The sequence below is a fragment of the Ictidomys tridecemlineatus genome, chromosome 5 (assembly GCF_052094955.1).
Source record: "Ictidomys tridecemlineatus isolate mIctTri1 chromosome 5, mIctTri1.hap1, whole genome shotgun sequence".
Lineage (NCBI taxonomy): Eukaryota > Metazoa > Chordata > Mammalia > Rodentia > Sciuridae > Ictidomys > Ictidomys tridecemlineatus.
In genome coordinates, this window is record NC_135481.1 from 43,327,072 (window position 1) to 43,348,109 (window position 21,038).

Sequence of the window (21,038 nt, forward strand, 5' to 3'; positions counted from 1 at the left end):
TCTAAGGAATTAAGCTTAGATTCAATATCACTTAGTATCTTACCTAGAGTGTGACTTCTTTGAGCATAGGGACTATGGAAATTCTCCAAATTTTGTATAGGAATGTAAATAAACTGGCACCTGCAATTGCTATTTAATGCTTGGGATGATTAAGTATGTTCTTAAAAGATGAATGGTATAATTCAAAAATACTAGCTACAGAAGAAAACTTATATAATTGTATTTATAAACTTGAAAAAATATACATCAAAGGAAATAAAAAAATAAAAATTTCTAGATAAGAAAAAAAGCAAAAAGTGTAAAAAAATGGACTATAAGGAACTTAAGGGCTGGGTATGTGGCTCAAGCAGTAGCGCGCTCGCCTGGCATGCGTGCGGCCCAGGTTCCATCCTCAGCACCACATACAAACAAAGATGTTGTGTCCGCCGAGAACTAAAAAATAAATACTAAAATTCTCTCTCTCTCTCTCTCTCTCTCTCTCTCTCTCTAAAAATAAAAGAACTTAAAATTCCATGTCAAATAAGGTATATATGAACTTGGTCTGGAATTATTCAGATGTCCTAAGTGGTCAGTGTATGAAGTGGGAATCATGAGGCCTTTCTGTTAATGTGCTGTGGCCCATGTAGTCTTTGCAAGCATCTATTCATGTTTTAATCTTCAGGCTGTGCCACTCAGGTATTCTGCCTTAGTGCTTTTATGGGATTTAGTCATACATTTATTTAACTGAAATTTTTAGAAAGAAGTAATGTTTCTGAAACTAATATCACATCCACTATTTGGGAAATTAATGTTTCTAAAGCAAAAGCAACAAATTGAAGAGATGGCTTATGAAATGGCTACTGGTATTAAGAGGTTCTTTTTGACTGGGATGGGTTAAAAACAGCTATTAAAGACATGTTTTTGCATTATGCCAGATTAGAAATTAAAGAGTCCTTTCCAATGGCAACAATGAATTTACCAGGGAGTAATTTGAGGTTTCCTTGGGCACTCTCAAGAATAACTCTCTTGCTTCGGGTGTGGGAGTAAAGAAGGAGACAGAGAAGGCAGGACAAAATTAATGACCCATCATACTCCCAGATGTGCATGACTCAATTTTCTCTAATATTTGGAGAAGGACAAATACAGGTGAGATGAAAATAGCCAACATATGTGTCTCTTCAATTTTGGGATGTTCATCCTTCATTACTCCCCAAACATGTTGGCATTGCCACACAAGGCTGACTGAATTGCATGTGGATCTAACTGAAACCTCATGATGGATGTCGAAAGCAAAGTAGCCATGTTCTCAGTGGCCTCTGGCCTCTGGCCTCAAGCACAATGAAGGAGAAAAGTAAAATCCCTTTATTTTTATCGTCTTGATATGTTCAAAAGGTTTTCTTTCCATTTCCCAATTATGGTTAAATTGCATTTATTTTTTTTCATCTCCTTAGTCTATGTCATGATCATTACGTCCCCTCCCATGTATAAATCTGGTACATCAGACCACAATTTGCACTGTCAGCTCCTATGAGTGAAATCTATTGCACTTGCTGAGCTGTCCCGCTTTTGCCTTTGTAGCAACTTTTAGACCACAATAACCATCATCAGTTTAAAGCAAGCAGATCCATTACATTTCCTCTGTTCCTACAGCCCCACATTAAGCTAATATTATCTATTTCCCAAGTGAAAAGAGTCCTTCCAGTCCCATCAATTATTAATTCCTTGCTTGCAGCTAATGTTTTCTTTGAATTATTTAAATGCATCTTCATTTATCAATAAACATAAAATGTTAAACAAAGAATACTGATGAAGGGCATTATTTAAGCTATAACATTTTATGAGATTATTTCAAGCGCCTTTTCTGATTTATTAACACAATATATTTTATAATTATTTTTCCATTTCTAAAAAAAATTATTCTGGGTTATCATCTAGAGGTTTGCAGATTTCGTGAGTGCTCTCTTTAACTTCTATTGTGATTTTGACAAGTTTCTTTTAAAATATTCTTAGGTATACATATGTATCTGTGTGTATCTTTCTTTCCTGAGACACACACACATATACATACACACACATACATATAAATGTATCTGAGTATGTTTATTAAAATACATGTTCATTATTCCTGATCTTGTTCTTAAAAATTATAAAGATACCATTAAGTTTAAATTTTCTTCTGTGAATGCTGTAGTACTACATTCAGCAAGGCATATTTGTATGGGTTTACAAACATACACACAAACATATTCGGCAAGCAGGCAAAGAATACTTTTTCTTGTTTAAAGATAAAACTTTAAAATTAAGGTAAGTGAACAGCATAATTGGCTACCATATATTGATTTTTTTTAAGTCTTAGCAATAATACCCACACATTTTCATGCACACAGTCACACAAATCAATTCTACTTGCCTATTTTCTCAGTTTTGTAACCCAAATACAATACAGACTATTGAGAAGTCTAGATATTATAGTAGTACATTTTTATTTTGTCACCTTCTAAAAGAGAATGAAACTTAATATTCTCAAGTGAATATTATAGGTATGCCAAATCCCCAAAATTAAATTTTTGTGAAATCTTATAAAATAACAATGTTGTATAATAATTAGTATAATCATGCAACCCACTTTTAGCCCCTTTCACTGTAATTTATTTAAAAGCAAAAATTTCTTTTAGGTGTTATAAACTTTGTATTAGTGAATCTAGTCACCTATTTCTCCAATTTACAGAACTGAATTCTTTTGTGCTCCACATTATCCAAGAAAAATCTTTATAAGTTTAAAATAACATGCAATAATAAAATGCACATGTATTTTAACATTAAATATATAATTGTAAATATTCAACAATATGCTTTGAAATATCCAAGACCATTCATAGCAATTCAAAAAAATTCAAGTAATCATATATCATTATCCCGGCAATATAATTTGAAGTAAGCAATGATTTTGGAAGTCATGTAATCTAAGCCTTACTTTATAAGAACTAAGAAATGTAGCCCTAGGAATGTTACTGACTTGGTATAATCATAACACTAATAATACTACTAAAATTCACAGATAAATATGAGTTTTTGCTGTATTTGCTTTAGAGGAAGAGAATGCTGTACATTTCAAATGGCATATATGGTTTATCAATATTTGCTTTAGGCTAAAATTCATCAATTTTTGAAAAGCCAATGGCAATAGAGATAATTCTTAATATATTAAGAATATGACTGTATAAACAAATTTTTTGCAAACAAAAGTGAAACAGTAATGGTAACGAATCATGGTGTCTACTGTGAACATCTGTAAGTTTTTAAATTGTATGACATAAGGTTCAATAAATTATTTAGTGACATAAACTCAGGATAAGCCTTAGGCAAAATGTGAACTAAGGAAAACAATGCTTTAATGTTCTAGTCTCTTTCTTTTAAATAGTGACTAATCTCTAAGGCAATAGCTGATCATTGCTTATTGAGTTTAAGGCATTTTAAATACCTAGTGTCAGGTGCTATACTAGACATTTTAACTAAAAATTGTAATTATTCCAAACAACCACCATTTTATCCATATTTTGTTTTCCCTGTTCTATATATGGAAAAACAAATACTCAAAGCAGTGAAGTAAATTTCCTAATGTGATTTAGTGTTAGAAAAAACCCTGAAATCGTGTACATTTATACTTTTCTAAAAGGCTTAAGCTTTATTTATCAGATGAAAGCCATGAAGAACTATCAAGGAGATTTTGTTTTTAAAGTAGTTTTATTAATGTATAATTAGCATACAAATAAATCTCAAATATTTTAATGAGTATGATTTAATAATTCTGGACATATTTACACACTTATGGGATAAGCACTCTACTTGAAACAATGAACATAATTGTCATACCCCTTAACTTGCCTGTGGATAGATTTAGGGTGAACTGATATTTCAGCAACATTAAATCTCCCTATCCATGAACAAGGTATGGTTCTCCAATTATTTAGATCATCTTTGAACATTATAAAAATTGTTATGAGAAATATTAGAGTATAAGTCATGCACACATTTTGTCAAATTCATTTCTGAACATTTTATGTTTTTGATGATACATAAATTTTATTTCAAATTTTGAATATCTGATTATTTGTTGCTAATGCATGAAATATAATTGATTTTTGCACATTAATCTTGAAAACTATGGCTTTGATAAACAAATTTTTAGTTCTAGGAGTTTTTCTGTTGATTTCTTTGAACCATCTACAGAGATGATCATGCCATCTGTAAATAAAAACAACTTTGCTTCTTTTCCAATCTATATGCCTTTTATTCTTTTTCTTGCCTTATTGTACTAGCTAGAATCTCAAATACAATGTTTAATAGAAGTGGTAAGAGACATTGTTCTCTTACTTCTGATCTTACATTGTTCTCTTACTTCTGATATTAGAAGGAAATCTTCTATGCTAAGGTCTGTGCTAAGGTCTACATGCTTCTGTTTCCCCCAAATTCATATGCTGAAACCTTAATCTCACAGTGATAGTATTAAGAGGTGAGACCTTTGAGAAGTGATCAGAAATATGATTTAACTCTTTTATAAAAGAAATCCTGGATCACTAACTAGTTCCTTCTACCATGTGAAGACAGAGGAAGACAGAGGAAGACAAGAAGGAACACCAAATCTGCCAGCACCTTTACTTGGGACTTCCTAGCCTCCAAAACTGCAATCAATTTATAATTTATGGTACTTTATGAGAGCAGTCTGGATGGATTAATAGGGTCTGGTAATAGAGTGGATTAGATTGATTGTTTTTTGTGTATTAAACCATTCTTACATTCCAGAAATAGATCCTACTTGCTATGATACATTATTCACTTCATATATTGTGGAGTTCAAATTGCTTAAATGTACATATATTTTACATCTCTGTCATTGAAAATATCTATATATGAATACAGAATATTGGTATATAATTTTCTTATAATGTCTTTTTCTGGAATAGATATTAGGGCAATGCTGGCCTCATGGAATGAGATGGAAAATAATTATTTTTCTTCTATTTTTATGGAAGAGTTTGTGTAGAAGTCATACATTGTATCCCTTAAATATTTTGTAGAATTCACCAGTGAAGCCATTTGGCCCTGTGAGTTTCTTTAACAAGGTGTTTGGTTTTGTTTTCCTAACAGAAAATTCAATTTATTAATGATATTCATCTATTCAGTTTATCTATTTCTTTTTGTATAAGTTTTTTATTTTTTTTAGAATGCATCCATTTCCTCTAAGTTATCAAGCTTATTGGTATAGAATAATTTCTAATAAGCCAATAATATCTGTGAAATCTGTAGCAAAGATTTATTCTTGGTATGAATTTGTCTCTTTTCTCATTTTTTCCTCATTGGTCCATCTCAAAGTTTATCAATTTTATTGATACCATAGAAAGAAATTTTTAATTCAAATTATTAACTTTTAAATTTAGATTATTTATTTTAGAAAGAAATTTTGATTAATAGTTTTTATTATTTTTACTTTTTATTCAATTGATTTTTGCTCTGGTCTTTATTATGTTTTTCTGCTTATTTTGGTTTAATTTTCTGTCCTTTTTCTAGTTTATTCCTGTGAAAGACACAGTAATTGATCTGGAATTTTTTTTTCATTTGAATATAGGCATTTTGTTCTATACATTTTCCCTTCAGTACTGCTTACCTGACATTCTACAAAATTTTGATAACATCATGACTTAATTTTCATTCAGTCTAAAATACTTTGTAATTTGAGGCGACACACATGCCATTTTGTTTGTTGAGACATAGGTAATTAGGTTTGTACTAGCATGGTGGTATTCTAAGGAAGGAGATTCATAGGACCTACTAGGTTGGTATGAGGGCCAGGGGAAAGGAAGGAAATACAGTTTAAAAATGATAGTTGTGACTTTTATTGTGTTAGTTTTAATATCAACAGATATCTAGGCACATTAGTTAACATCCATCTACAAATTTGGAACTATTATTTAGGAGAGATTTTTAAAAAATAATTTTTGAGATTGGTATGATATTGTATGCTTGTAACTCCACCTACTAGGAGGCTGAGAAGGAAAAATCGTCAATTCAAGGCCTGCCCGGGCAATGTAGTGTCTCAAAAATTTGTGAGTTATTCATAAGAGATAAAGCCGATATAACACATTGGACTCGTGATCTAAGGAACACAGTATGTAGAATTGTTATTTAACTTGCATGTGGAACTTCCTGTGTGCCAGGCATTCATGTAAGTACTTTGCATACGTTTGCTGATCACACAATCTTATTAAGATGATGCGATTAGTACTCACATTTTACAGATAGGTATACAAAGGCACAGAGGCAACCTAGTTAGGTTACAGAGCTGAGATAGGAACCCAAAGCAATCTGGTCCAGAATTCATGCTTTACCTACCACACTGTACTGCCATTCTACTCCCAAAAGGATGTATTAGGTTGTATCCAAAAAGTGTAGAAGTTATGACAAGATTATTAGGATATTAACTCTTGTTTTGCCTTCATATTGAGAAGAATCAGAAAGGTTAAGCACACTGGCACTTTTATTTCCTGTCTTATTGCTTTCCTCTCAAAGAAACAAGCTCAGGGCTTAGTGTTTGCCACACTGGAAACACCTCAGTTGTAGCTGTGACCCAGAAGGAAGGCAGAAGTCAACTAAGCAAATCTTCACTCCTGCTTTCTTCTTCTGACAACCTGAGTTTATTCAGTGAAAGGACTACACCAGTGTGAGGCACAGAGGCAAATTCTATTTCAAGGAGCAAAGGTGGCTAGGAAAGCAAGAGGGGAGAGTGGGGATGTTCCTCAAGACTAGAGTTCTGCAAAGGAGAGGGCAGAACCTCAGATGGGAACAGTTAGGTGCTGTACATGGAAAGGCACCTGTATCCAAGTCTCAGCAAAGATATCCTGGTCAGGGTTGACCCAACTGCACAAGTAGCAGTTTCACCTGCCTGCAATAGTGTATAGGTTGGACGGTGAACAAATTTAGGGTGGCTATAGTGGAGTTAAAACCAGAGCCCTTACCCTGTGTGTCATTTTCTAGGTTACCATGTTAAGTTTTCCAGATTTGAGGTCTCTCAAAATGATGCGGTTATACCATTAATTCAGTAGGAGGCAGACTTGGAGTCATTGGATTAAAAACGAGAATGAATGAAATACATTACACTCTTCTACCCGAACATTCAGAGAAACCATATACCTGCTACCTTTATTCAAAGAACACATTCAATCAATTACTAAACAAGTATGTTGAGAGCTCCCGCTCTGTGTCAGACATTATATGAAATGCTGGGATTACAAATGTGAGTGAGAGACTTCCTTTGCCATTGAAGCCTGAATAGTTTGGTAATGAGAATTGCAACTGGGAAAATTTGCAATGAGAGCAGTTTTATGTGACACACACAGAGAGAAGAGAAGGTGGGGCATATTTCACAGATGAAATTGTATCAAATTAGGGTATCAAAAAGAAAATAGAAAGATTATCATGTGGTATAGGATAGAGAGGTCAAGTGTTTCACCAAAAAAAAAAAAAAAAAATTCCCCCCGAGGAGCACACTATGAACAAACAGCAATTGTGAGGAACCCCAGTCAGCGTTGCTGGGAAAGACCACAGAGGCAGACTGACCTGTGCCACCTCTGTATCTAGAAATACAGTGGGTTCGTCCAAGGTTGTTTGCTCCTCGTCATTTTATTTTTAGCATAGTGTTATTTACAACCTTCTCTTGAGATCTTCTGGGGTTGAACAAAAAGGTAGCATGCATAAAATCCTAGCATAACCCTCAGCCCTTTACAAATATTTCTTCATGGACCATTCTCATGCAACAGGACTCTATTCTAAAAGGGAAAGAAGAGAAAGGCTCAAGAGGTAATTTGGAGAAAAGCAATAGCTCAGGCGCTGACCAAAAACGGGCACCAAAAGGAAGAAAGGAAGCCATCACTGATGACTATGTGACTTCTAGCCTTCAGGCATTAAAGATAGTACTAGTGTAATTGACTTTGATAGGAAGAAGGAAAATATGCTTAAAGATCTGCAGGTTGTTTTAGGTATTTAAAGTTTAAGGACCCCAAAGAAGATCCATGAAAATTAAACTTCAGGAGGTTAGATGCACATGTACTTGAAAATTAAGACAGTATTGACTCAAAGGAGAAAGGTGTTTTATTCCCCTCTTTACTCCAAGATGTATCAAAATCTGTCTGAGATATGAAGAAGGAAGAGGCCTGACATTTATTCGCACAGCTTTGTAACAATACCTACCTGTCACATCATTTGTAATCATAAGACTTGGAGCTAATTATTATCAGTTTTAGAGATGGAAAACAATTATGAATTATGGCACTAAGACACATCTACAAGGTTCTTCTCCCAGAGACATGCAAACATAATCAACAGAAGTACTCTTCTAGAAAAGATAATATTCGTGTTAATATAACCTTAGGCTGGGGGTCAGAGAATTGAATGAATTATAAAAGGGCAACACCGGTGATTACCAAGAAAGATCGAAAAATGAATTGCAAAGTAGATATCGGACTGAAGAAATATACTAGAAAAATTAATTAAGTGGCTGCCTACTGGTGTGTATAGTAAGATCAAAGAGAACTTAAATAAAAGAGACCTGTATTCAAATATGCTGTAAACATATTTGTCCATGTGCTATATTTTCATTTAACACTTTTAAGCTTTCCTTTATGTGGCCGTTACTCAGCCAAATGCTGAGAATACAAGGACCAGGAGGAAGCAGTCCTAAGTGTTGACACAGCCTTGCATGGTTGGAGAAGGGCAACATGGTCATCTGAACTAGGCGCCAAGGATCCAAACAGACACATACCCAGAAATTTCAAAGAGCACAGAAATGAGAAAGGGGAGGCAACAATGAGGAGGGCTTCCTGGAGGAAGTGATGATTGACTTGAACTTTAAAACACAAGGAGAAGCTGGTTTGAGGATAGGGAGGGAGAAGCCCACATGTATAAGGCAGGGAGAGGAGAAACAACATGGTTAATGTGAAGATTTCAGAGCCGCAGCAAAGAAGTGAGTGGGTACCTGAACAAAGGTCAGGCTTGTTGGCTTCTGTATCCTTGAGAGTTAAGTGGATTACCCACCTGCTGTGCTGCTCTCCAAGACAGTGGATGAAGCCAGGTTAGAGTAGCAGGAATGGGCATTGACTGGCTTTTTGAAGCATTGACCTATTTTTGCCTCAAAGTCTTCAGGGATGATTTCCCATGATACCTTTGAAGAAACAGGATTAAGGTTATTCCAGAAAGGTTCTCAAATCCAAGATAGGTAGTCAGGCTTTATTGCTCCACTGGCTCATCTCCCTCAGATTTCTTTTAAGAAGTGACAGGCACCACTGGAGACCAGATTCCATTCCCAGAAACCTGCCTGTGCTGTCACTTGTGCCCCAGCAGCCTCAGCAAGACAGGCTTCCTGGAAGAACATTTTGCTGCCAGAGTGCTGACTGTCTCAGACAAGCCTTGGGCCCACCAGGACATTTACAGGTGAGCCCACAGTGCAATCCCCTTGGCGCCATGCTTAAGCATAAAGCATGAAAGAGCTTCCCTTCCTTCCTTAAAATCTTTAGAAAGCACTTGTTAGGTAACTAAGTTAGAGAACAAAACCTATACCATGTTTCTATTCTAGAGTAGAATTCTTATTGAAGCCCACATTATAGTCACATTAATTTCACATTAGCTCCTCATGATTAATACTACTACGATGAATGAATTAATAATGATCGGCCACTTCACTAAGGTTTTTCCCTCCCCCACCTTGACATGAAGAGGAATCAGGGCATTGATTATCACAAATATAATGGATTGATTCATCATTTATGGGAAAAGAGCTTCTCTTCCCATAAGCTTATTCTTTCTCCCCCCTCCTGGAGATATATTATCTTTGGCAGGAACTCAAAACCATCCCACAGATTACTCACTGAAGCCAACAATTATAATTAAGGATGGAGATTTGAATGCCAGCCTCGAGTGAATGAACATGTCTTACACAAATGAATTGTCACCTAGAAGCTGTACTCAGAAGCAAGGATCATTCCCTCTTTCCCCAGCCTCCCTTTGGATGATAACAAATCGAATGTATGACATGTTTGCCTGCAGAACAGGATGACTGGTTACCATGCTAGCTTAAATTGTAGGGGAAACATGGTCTACCAGGTCACCTGCTGTGAACCTCAAAACGCATTTAGGAGGTGATCCCTTTATGCTCTTGACCTTATGGCTACTCATCTTTTCAGCAGGTGTTGCATTTACTGAATTGACTGCTCAATTTATTTCTTGAGATTTTTCTCAAGCTTTTTAGTTAACATCCCTTTTGAGAAGAATTGCATTTTTGAACAGCCAATTAAAAACATTTCCTCACCGCAATCTATTCTAATTAAAAGTGTAGCCATTGTGATCACCCTCACACTACAACCTATCCTTCCATAGGCTGATATTGAAGTGAGCCTTTTACATTTATATAGAATTAGCTTGCTTCAGCAACTTAAAGCAAACAATTATGCTTTTAGTGGCATTTTTAAGAAGTATTGGCACATTTCTTTCACATTGACATTTGATCCATATGCAATACAGGGAGTCTAGTGTTAACCTCAAAAATTCTACACCTAAGCTGTGCATTAAGAAGATAATGTCTGTTTATTGCCACACTTCACATTGTGTTGTTGGGTTTTAAGTGTCCTTCAGTCTACTAATGAGCACTTGTGGTTTCATAATGAAATGGCTAATATTTCTTCCCTAGAAGTTGTGGGTAAATGGGCTTCAAAAGTGGCTGTTATACAATGCATACACATGAAGCAGAAAAATTCAATGTGAGTGTACACTAGTTCACTTCAACAAGAGTTTGTAGAGGACCTACTATGCTCTAGGCTCTGAATTGTTCAAGACATGGAGGCATATAGAGATAAAAGAAAATGCTCCTGATTTTGAGGGAAGATAGTAATAAAAATCACTTCAATACAATATGATACATAAGATAATGAATGTATTTCTAAATACTGATATAGACCAAAGCAGGTTCCATGAAGAATTCACACAGAAGGTAATAAGAGGGCTCAGAGGGCTTTGATGAAGAGATCCACAATGATTCTCATTTTCTTTATACTATGACATTAAAGTTAAGCAGATCGGAATTATGCTACCACCAAGTACCAAAGGGCTTCATTTAGTTCTCTGCATCTTCAGAGTTTCACACATGGGTAAAGACTTTTGGCTTCAGTGACATCTTAAAATCCCCTGAGTTTATACATGGCTCTCCCTCCAACATTCACGTTATGCATATCTTAGGTCTATGGCATCATGAGTTCATTCACAAGCTGCCTGTGAGCTACTCATTAATCCTGAACTGGAAAAATTAAAGTAGCATTATGAAGGGTAGTCTATGTGGGGATGATTTTCTCTAAGTTAAAGATGTCTTTGTGATGAAAATTGTGATAGAGACCATCTTGCTTGGAATTTTTGTGATTCAGAGGTGGCCTACCCACTAAAGATTAAAACAAAGCATGCAATTTCACTTTGAAAAACAGGCTGATGATCAAGTCAGGGAGACTGTTTGTAATGACATGGAATACTATAGGAGGATTACTACTCATGTCATCTGGCTTTTATAACCCTGGGTTGGATGTGTGAGTCTGATTTTTGTTTATAAACTTATTTTTAGAGTTACCAGTATATAATGATATATTGTGTCACATGATGCTTTTAAGGAGCTGATAGAAAAATTCATTCCATAACACTTGAAAGATGCAAGACACGATAGTTTTCTGTGCCATTTGTTAATGTAAAATATCACTTGTTTTAATAAGAATATACATAGTTCTTCAAAATAAATATTGCAAGTAAACAGTAATATTGGCTATTACTATTATTCTTGTGATAAAGAATTTTTTTCATTTCTGATATAAAACTGGAAGGAAGAGAGAAGAAGGAAGAGAAAGAAAAAGAGAAAGAACTGATGAAGACCAAGGATTTGTACAGGTCAGCTGTTATGTTATTTCTTGATCTATTTACTATTTATTTATATTTAAAGAAAAAATGCAGCCATTATATGTCTGCTCTATCATTTCTAGCTACATGTTGTCCTTTAAATTCACCACCCCAATTTACATCTCCATTAAAGCCCTCGAGTCAAATTTCTCCTTACTTTTCATGTGTCCCTCTACCTCCTCCTCTCCTCTAATCTCCTTGACTCTCAGAATCCGCCTCCTAAAGCCTGGATCCATCTTTTTAATTCCCCTGCCTTGAAACCCTTCAATAATTCTCTGTAGCTTACCAAATTTAATGCAGGTTTTTCATCCAGGGCTTCAGAATCCTTGGTTCTGTAACCCAACCAGGCTCACTTCTCACCACACCTTTTCCACCCTATAACTAACTGCCCTCCTTCATGCCTGGCAGAGCCGCTCTTCATTGAATGAGCCCTAGAGTCTTGTCCTGAACTTTGTGCCACACCATTTCCTTTTCATGGAACGTTCCCTTTGCCTTCTGGTCTCCCCTTTTAAAAAGGTCTCTATTTTGTAGCCTGTCCTCAACTGTGATTTGTTTCATGAGAACTTCCTAAACCACCTATGCCCACTTTGAATTTCCAGGATAGATGGCACTCCTCTCATGACATTTATTTTCATGCATGCATTGATTTTTGTCTTTGTAAGAAGATAAGTTACAGAGATTCTGACTCAAGTTATTCCTAACTCCCTGGCAGAGCCAAACAAGCACATAGTTGCTCTGGCTATTGTGTCACAAGTATTGTGGCAAATCTTGGGTACTGTGGGAGATATTAGGAGGAAAGGAAGAAGAAAAAACCTTCAGACGGGGTGACTTGGGAAAAACTTCCTGGGAAAAACTTCCTGAAGCAAATGGCATCAGTGAAACCTCAAATTTTCCAACAGAAATTAGGAGATAAGCAGAAGAAGGACATTTGAAGATGAGTTGGTACAAGATCTGTAGAGGTAGAACAGCATTCATCAACATGGATTGTGTCACTTTAGAGATCTTTAATATTCAATAACATTAAAGTTGATTTAAACAGTTGGTAACTTGAAATCAGTCATTCTGGGAGTATTCATTCACACAATGTAATTTGGCAAATATTATAAATTAGGACATTCCTGTTTATTTTCAGAAAGTTAATGACCCAGGTGGTGACAGCACATGGGTGATGTAGAGAACTGCAGGTGGCTTACCCTTCTACTCTAGTTAGCAGTTTATGTCCTGCAGTTAGCCTCTGACCAGACTGAGCCTTCTGAAGGAAGGAATGGTTCCTTGTTCATTGTATTCTTCCAGCTATGCCTCTGGCAAAAGTAGGTACTCAATGCAGGTCAGGAACCGAATCTAGATTAGAAAAGAATCACTTCAGGTTTAAAAATGTGCTTTTTAAAATTTTCCTTAGATGCCTTTGCATTTTACTGCATAGGTTTTTTTCTCTCTTAATAAAAATAATTATTAAAACACTGGAGTTTAGAAACCTACTTGGAATGGGGCTAAAGAACTATCTTTAAATGTTATTTACACAATAGGCTTGGTATTTACCTATATCTGTTTATGAAACTTCTACAATGATTTTTATTATATTGTTTATTATATTTTACCTAGTGTAATAAATTAGGTAAAGACTGAGGGAAAATCATCTGCTCAAATAGGGGCACAGAAAAGATAGGAAAAAAAAATCTTCAGATAATCAAAAGTTCCCTTGTCGTTGGCTTAAGTTGCCTACTTTTTCTACCATTCTTGCTCTTCTCCCAGAGACTGGCCTGCCTGGCTAGAGTACCTGATTATAATTTTCTGAATGGATGAATACATTATAAAATACTAACCAACATTAATGGAGCAACTGCTTGATTCCAAATGTTTACATACCTACCCAATGTTCACAAGAACCTATAATCCTAATTTTGCAGACAGCAAACAGAGGCTAACAGTTTAGGCAACTCTTTATGCCTGAAAAAAATTACTGAATGAAATTTCATACACATATGATTAGAAACTTACTTATTCTTGTTAGGTTTTAAAAACAGAAATTTAGGTTGACTAGAAATTCAGGAAATGGAGTTGCCTATTGAATTTTGAGTAACTCTTAAAAATTATTGTTTAAAATTAATTTTAAATTGGTTTTGATTTCCCTAAAACAGACTTATACTTAATTTCATCTTTTTAAATGATATGGGTTGGACTTGTGTTTTTTTCCAGTTACTAAAGGATTTAATTTTTCTCTTTGGTAGCATCTCTAGGTCACCAACTGGTCCAGTGTAGATGAAGGAGATTTAGATGAACCTATAATAAAGAAAGTTTGTCAGCTGTATCATTTGTCTTTTGTTTTTCTCCTGAAAGTCAAAGAGAGTAATGTATAATTGTTTTTTGATATTTCAATGCACTTAACACATGTTTTAATTACATGTTTTAATGTCTTAATATCATCCTAACCTTCAGTGTGAAGTTTGGCCATTAGGCAGCAAGACTAGGCTGTCAGTGTCTGATTTGGTGATTGCCACTTTTCTGAACTTAACTGATCTCTCTTCCATCTGTTTTCAGTCTGAGTTACCCTTTGAATGACAGTTCTCTATAGCAAGAATAATTTATTTGTTTAGTTTTTCAGGTGTTTTTTATTGTTGTTTTTGTTTTTAAAATATGAAAACCAAAAATTGTCCCTGATGTCTTGGTTGCTTATTCACTGATCCCTGAATACCTATGACTGACATATTTTAATAGATTATGTCCAAGAAACATTTCTAATTTGGTGTCTACTGTGGTTAAAAGTAACCTTTTTTCAACCACTTGTTAAGAGAGTAAAGATTATTCTTTTTTGATCACATCCATAGTTTCCATTGGTGCTGGGTTTGTATTACTGTTCCCAAATGCCTTCTGTCCTTGTGAAAGTGTCACTCATCCTATACATCACCTCACGATCCTCAGCGCATGCTGCATGTACATGAAGAGGCTGCTTCCCCTCAGAAACCGCCTTTGCCTCTGTAGCTTACGTGGACCATGGCAAGTCAGCAGAAACCCAAGAACTACTGCATGGTTTTGTACTGATAACAAGAAGGCATATTATAAATTAGGACTCTTTTGTTTTATTTTCAGAGAGAAGCTGCCAGACCCCAGAAAGAAGATACAACTCAGAGCAGAGGTGTTGGACAAAGGTGACTCTAGCCAACATTTAAGCTACATAATCATTAAGCCTATCTTGTTGTAAGCCTCTGAAGCTGGATACCTCAGGATATCCTGGAAAATCTGTATACCATGCAACATGCCAAGAAACCCTACATAGAATTAATCAAGGAGAGTAGGTCCATTTCTTGCCTCTGTACTTTGTCATCTTCTGTATGTTCCTGGTCACACTGAACCCTAATTAAAGTTTATTTATGTTTTTTTTTTTTTGCCATACAAACCTAAAGGAACTTTGGTATGCTTTCTCATCCTACTGACAATCATGAGGAATCAACACTGAACTCTGCTTCTGTAGCTCCTTTTGGAAATTCTTTGCAGTTAGGTTCTTCTCCAGTTTTTCTATTGACAGTAGAAAATATTCCACATTCCTGAAAATAGAGGAGATGTTCATAAAGTCCTGACGGACATAACTTCACTGAGGAGCTTCTTCTTCCCCTTCTGATAGATTTAACATATTTCACCCCAGAAAGATAGAGGTTCCTCCTTTTGTTTCTCGTTTCCAGAAGAGTCCCTGGGTAATATATGGGTTTTAATTTCATGAGTATAGACTTCTTGTTTCTACTGACTTTAGACCTAGTCACTGTATCTACTCCCTGAGATATTTGCCCCTTAAGACTATTTTCCTGTTTGGAAATTATAGCTATAAACTGATTAAGGAAACCACCCTCTCTTTTCTTAAAGATAGGCTTAGTTATTACTTCAGAAACAATGTGATTACACAAGATTAGTTAGATTAATCAATGCTTTACAAGGTTAGTGAGCTCTCCTAAATTAGATAGTGCCTTTGCTACTTCCTCATCCTGAGCATTGCCAGCCTAATTCAACTGTGGTTTTCTCTTTTCCAAAGAAAATCCAATTCTTAGGACTAAGCATGACCCGTCCTCACAACCCCTCTTTTCTCACTTGGGAAGATGGACATTTTTCCTGCTTTGTCTTTAAAGAATTGGTGATGCAGTATTCTGCCAAAAGAATGGACCCTGCTCCTCAGACCTCTGGGCTTTCCTTGGGCGTGTTCTTTAAGTCATCAGACTCTCAATCACAGTCCAAGCAGAGCAATCTCCAGCAGAGTGGCACTGCACCTATTGACCTAAATAGGGCACCACTGAATAAACGGGCTTTGTTCTACCCCAAGAGGCAGATCTTGATCACTCTTGAACTTAAAAAAGGATAAGGAACTGCTTATACAAACACACAAGATAAAATGCACTTTCAGTGTGGCTTCCCCCTTCTCCCTCTCCAGGCATCTGACCTAGAAATCACTTTTTCCTAAGAGTTTTCTAGCATGCTTCACTTTGATTACAGGTTTTTCTACACCTATAAACGTGATCTGCTTCAAGGAGACTCTTAAGAAGATTATTAACATGCTAAAACATGTTACATACATCAAAATGTATTATTTTTTATAGAGGATTGCTTAATTTTTCTGATGAAGTTTCTCTCTTAAAAAAAAACTTAAATTTTATTTATTTTATAAACCTGGGAACTTATTTTGGAAATACCAGCAAAACTGGATTTGAGGGTCGGATTCCTTCCCATATGGTACCAATATATCTCTGTCTTTGCCTTCACGCAACACAGCAACAGATGTCTAACATTTCTGGTTTTTAATAGGCCTCTGATCTCAGAAAAGTCCTTTTTTGGAATAAGCAATGGCATGTTTTTAAAGCTACAGTTCATTTACAAGGTTGGGTTTTATAAGATTTGTTTTTTACTAATGATAGAGATTTTACTCTTATTTTGAGATTTTCATTTAACACATAAGCTAGCACTTGATTTGCCTTATGTAAAGATGAGCACTTGCATCATTAGTAGCCTACAAAGGAGAGATCCGATTTTACTGTACCTGGAAGTAAAACATTGTGACCTGTGGTCATGAGTCTTTAATTGGTGCAGCCTATTTTAACTTTTCATATATGCCCTCTTGGAATGGCTGTTTCACAAGCATCCTGACAGCTTTGGTTAGGTAGTTCTGGTTCAGAATCTCAAGGCGGATAGAGGAGGGCAGAGCATTCATGTTTGGCGAAGTGGTTTAGAGAAAAGTTGAACTTGATTTTTACCAAGGGAAGTTACACTGACATTGCTACTGAAATATTTCTTTACCACAGCTTTTTCAGACCTGGTTGGAGAAAGATGAATCATGCAGGGAGACTCTTGTTCACCTAGGGTTGAAAGGTCATTCTATGAGGGGATAGCAACATGATTTGTATTCATAGATGCTCTATGCAGCTTTGAGTAACCTGATAATAACTTTATCATGATCTGTCTCCCAATCTAGCTTTGTATGATTATATCATATTAAGAACAACAATGAAAAGTGTTAACTATGCCAAAAAAACCCTTTTGGTTATAAATACACTATTAAAATCTGAGATTATTAATATGTTCTAAATGTTCAGGCTGGAGAGACAAAATGAATATATACTTGAACTTTACTGATAGGTGAGAGATGTTTACCAGTACTGGCATTTTTAAAATGAGAATGCATTTGGAAATTTTAAATGAAAAAAAAATTAATGAGTTAATAAAAAAAGTTATTTTATATGATACATTGGCTTTGTGGAAAGACCCTGATCTAGAAAACTTATTCAGTGCTCTTTAGCTTTCCAGTTTTTAGTTAGGTGAGAGAAACATTTAAATCCAACTGTCTTGTGCTTATAATCTGATGGCTATTCTAACTAGGAGATGGATAGTTCAAAAGAATGATGACTTTCAGACACTGAGGAGAGATTTGCCTGTGTATGTGTGTGTGTGCTTATATTTATGTATGTGGCCGTGTGGATGTGTGTGCTTTACCACTCACTTCAAAACATGATTAGGGTAGAATCCTTATGCTCTTTTATATTGTGCAAAATCACGGTGAGCCGAGTGCAGGATGTTTGAAGATCTTTCGGAAGAAAACCCTGTTTACTCAAGGATTAGGCGGCTTCAAGTTAAAAGCATAGCCAGAATCAATCTGTTCTTATTTTTAGACCTCCCATCATCAGCCAAGATTTTAAAAAATGAATTAAAAATAATATTAAGGAGGTAATTAAATCAATCTACTTTACCTTGGTGCAGAAAGCAATAAAATAACCTCACAAAGTTTATATGTTGGTTTGTAAAATCCTATTTGCCTTTATTAACAAGTGCTTAAGGCTAATTTCTCAGCCAAGACCATAATTTCATCCATTCCTCATGCTGGGCTTTCATCAGGGCTATGCTGAGAGGCTGTGAAACTTCCTACTTGAGAAGGCTATAAGGGGACTGCTGTTTTGATTATTTTTGATCGAGTGCCTTAATTAGGTCACCCCCAAAAAGTATATTTTAACAACCTTTGTCACTACCAAACAAGGGGAATTTAAATTCTAGTACAAAGAGCATTCTTCAGTGTCAAACATCTGTTCTAAAACTTATCATAGCAATATACTCACTGAATTGCATGAACAAATTTGATTAGCATCAACTTCTGGGAATGGTTTCTAGCTGATTGACCTGGGGACCTTATCTTTAAATATTGGCATTGTATGGATTAACCCAAATCCAGGAGAATGTCAGATATTAAGGCACATAATTGCAGGTTAATTGGAAGATAAAGATGCTTTAATCTAATGTTGAACACAGGGAAATATTGATGGTATTAACTTATTAGCGTGGCTGAGGGAAATGATCTTATTATCATAAGGAGGACTGAGGTTGTGTTGTCTTTGTGTAAATGGTTCCTTCCTGCAGTTTCTGTAATGAACAATTTGGGCTCTAACCCAAATTTGGTTGTTTCTTTATTGTTGTTGTTTTTCTGATGCTCCTAACCACGTAGGAGCTATATCCCAACCGTTTATGAGCTACATAAATGAAGGAGATCTTGGATAAGTAGGAATTTCTTAATTTTTAGGGAAACATAAATTGTGGTGCCTGTACAATGCAATAGCCCCATTTCTCTTCCATACTCAGGAAACATAGCATATATTATGATTTCTAAGAATGATATTTTGAGTATGTTCACATATTTGTTGGCTTGCAAACAACAAAAAGATTCTGGTTTGGGGAAATGGGAAGAGACATGAAGACAAAACAGAATCTCTTGAAATTCAGGGAAGAGGTTCAGTGTTTCCCATCTTACACTAGGTTTCGGATGCTAGAGTTTTAGATGCTTTTCAAAAAGTCACTCTCCAAAGTGCCCATTTACCTGGGGAGCCAGGCACAAAATATAATCCCAAAGGGCTTCCCCCACTTCACCTACTTCCTCCAAACCTTACCCCAGCTTTCTACAGTTACCACCGAATAGTCCGTTCAAATTATTAAACCCATCCAAGGATTAATCCACTGATGAGACTCTAGCTCTCATCATTACCTAAAGGCCCACCTTTGAAGTTGCTATTGGGGGACCGGTCTTCCAAAACATGAGTTTTTCGGAGAACATTTTTAAATCCAAATTTCAACACTCAGTTTCTACAGATTTCCCTGATGATTATGTCTCTGTTATGAACCAGCAATGTGATAGACAAATACAGTAACTTCATTAAATCCTATTTCTTCTAAAATGTATATGGGGCAGAATGGGGAGATGGGCAATAGACATTACAGTGGTAAGAGAGAAGTACCAGAATTTGGGATGATCTGTATGTGTTCTGAAACTAACAAACTCCCCAGTTAATTCTAAGCCAGCGATTTCTGTACCAATGAAGAAGAATGGCTTCTTTGGTCATTCCAACTCTCAATTGTAAAAACCATAATCCTGGTTTTCATTTAAGTAATGATAACTATTTCTACCAGGTCAATCCCGTCAGTTCAGTTGTGACTTCTGTCAATCTCAGACCCATGGTAAGACCCCACTGTTAACAGATGGAAGGAGTTACAGTGGAACTATTTTGAATTTATAATGCTTCAAAATGTGGAGTTTGTGCAGGCAAACCATTTTTAAGATGCTGAGGCTCTGATGGCTTTCAACTCTATTGCCTTTCTGATATGTCTCCATGATTTTTGAGTCTTTATTTTCTCACACAAGATATTTTTGGCTCATTTTTATATACTTAGTATTGAAACCAGCCATTTCCCAAAGGAGACCCTCTTTTCCTTTAGTGGACAATGATACTCAGAGCCAAGATCTGGGCATAAGTTGTGATTGTTATTATTGCTCTAGGTCTCTCAGTAATCAGAACTAGGGAATACATGTGTACATTTACATATACACACAAACACATATCCAATTACACACCTGTGTATGTCTATCCATGCACATGTCTGTATCTATTTCTACATTGATACACGTGAGTGGATATATATGCATGAGTATATATATACATATATATATAGTCTTGTGTTTATACATACATATGTTTCATATATATTTCATGTATATACATTGTGTGCATACATATAAATTTATATATACACATATGTGTAATCATGAGTTCATTCTCATAACTCCAATTCTAATCCAATTCCACAAGGTTCATTCTAGCCTCCTTTTCCATATTTATAATTTCCTTTTGGTCAACGAGAAATCTGTCTTTCATTATCCATAATATATTTACTTATTTTACTAAATCCTAGATTACACAGAAAGTAATTTTACAATTGCTTACTCATACCACTGTGGGGAAAAAGAAAACTACAATCAGAATTCAAGTTGTTTACAATTCTTTTTGTCTTTAGCTTGAGGGTATTTAATCCAAATGCTGTTGGAAATACACTTGCATTAGTCACCCCCCTCTCCAGCTCACTGTGGTTATGCTACTCAACTGAAATAGATTTGGTTCATTTGGTTCTATTTAGATTTCATTTTAGGGATTTCCCCCATCTTTTTTGATTATAATTCTTGTTATATTTTTAACATAGTTCCATAAGGCAGAATTATACAAAAAAAATATACTCAGAAAAATGTCTCATCTTTCCTCCATTCTTTCCACGCCAATACTGCCCATTTCCAC

At 35.5% G+C, this 21,038-nt stretch overlaps 1 long non-coding RNA gene across 2 annotated transcripts in view; it reads right to left on the reverse strand.

Moving 5' to 3' along the window:
* Positions 1-21,038, reverse strand: part of LOC110598030 (uncharacterized) — a 171,960-nt gene that overhangs the window by 84,833 nt on the left and 66,089 nt on the right. The window contains exon 2 of one of the 2 annotated variants that reach the window (XR_013438850.1): positions 9,067-9,193. The exons of the other annotated variant lie outside the window; for it this stretch is intronic. This is a non-coding gene — a long non-coding RNA (uncharacterized LOC110598030). The remainder of the gene's footprint in view (positions 1-9,066; positions 9,194-21,038) is intronic. 2 annotated transcript variants of the gene reach the window in all.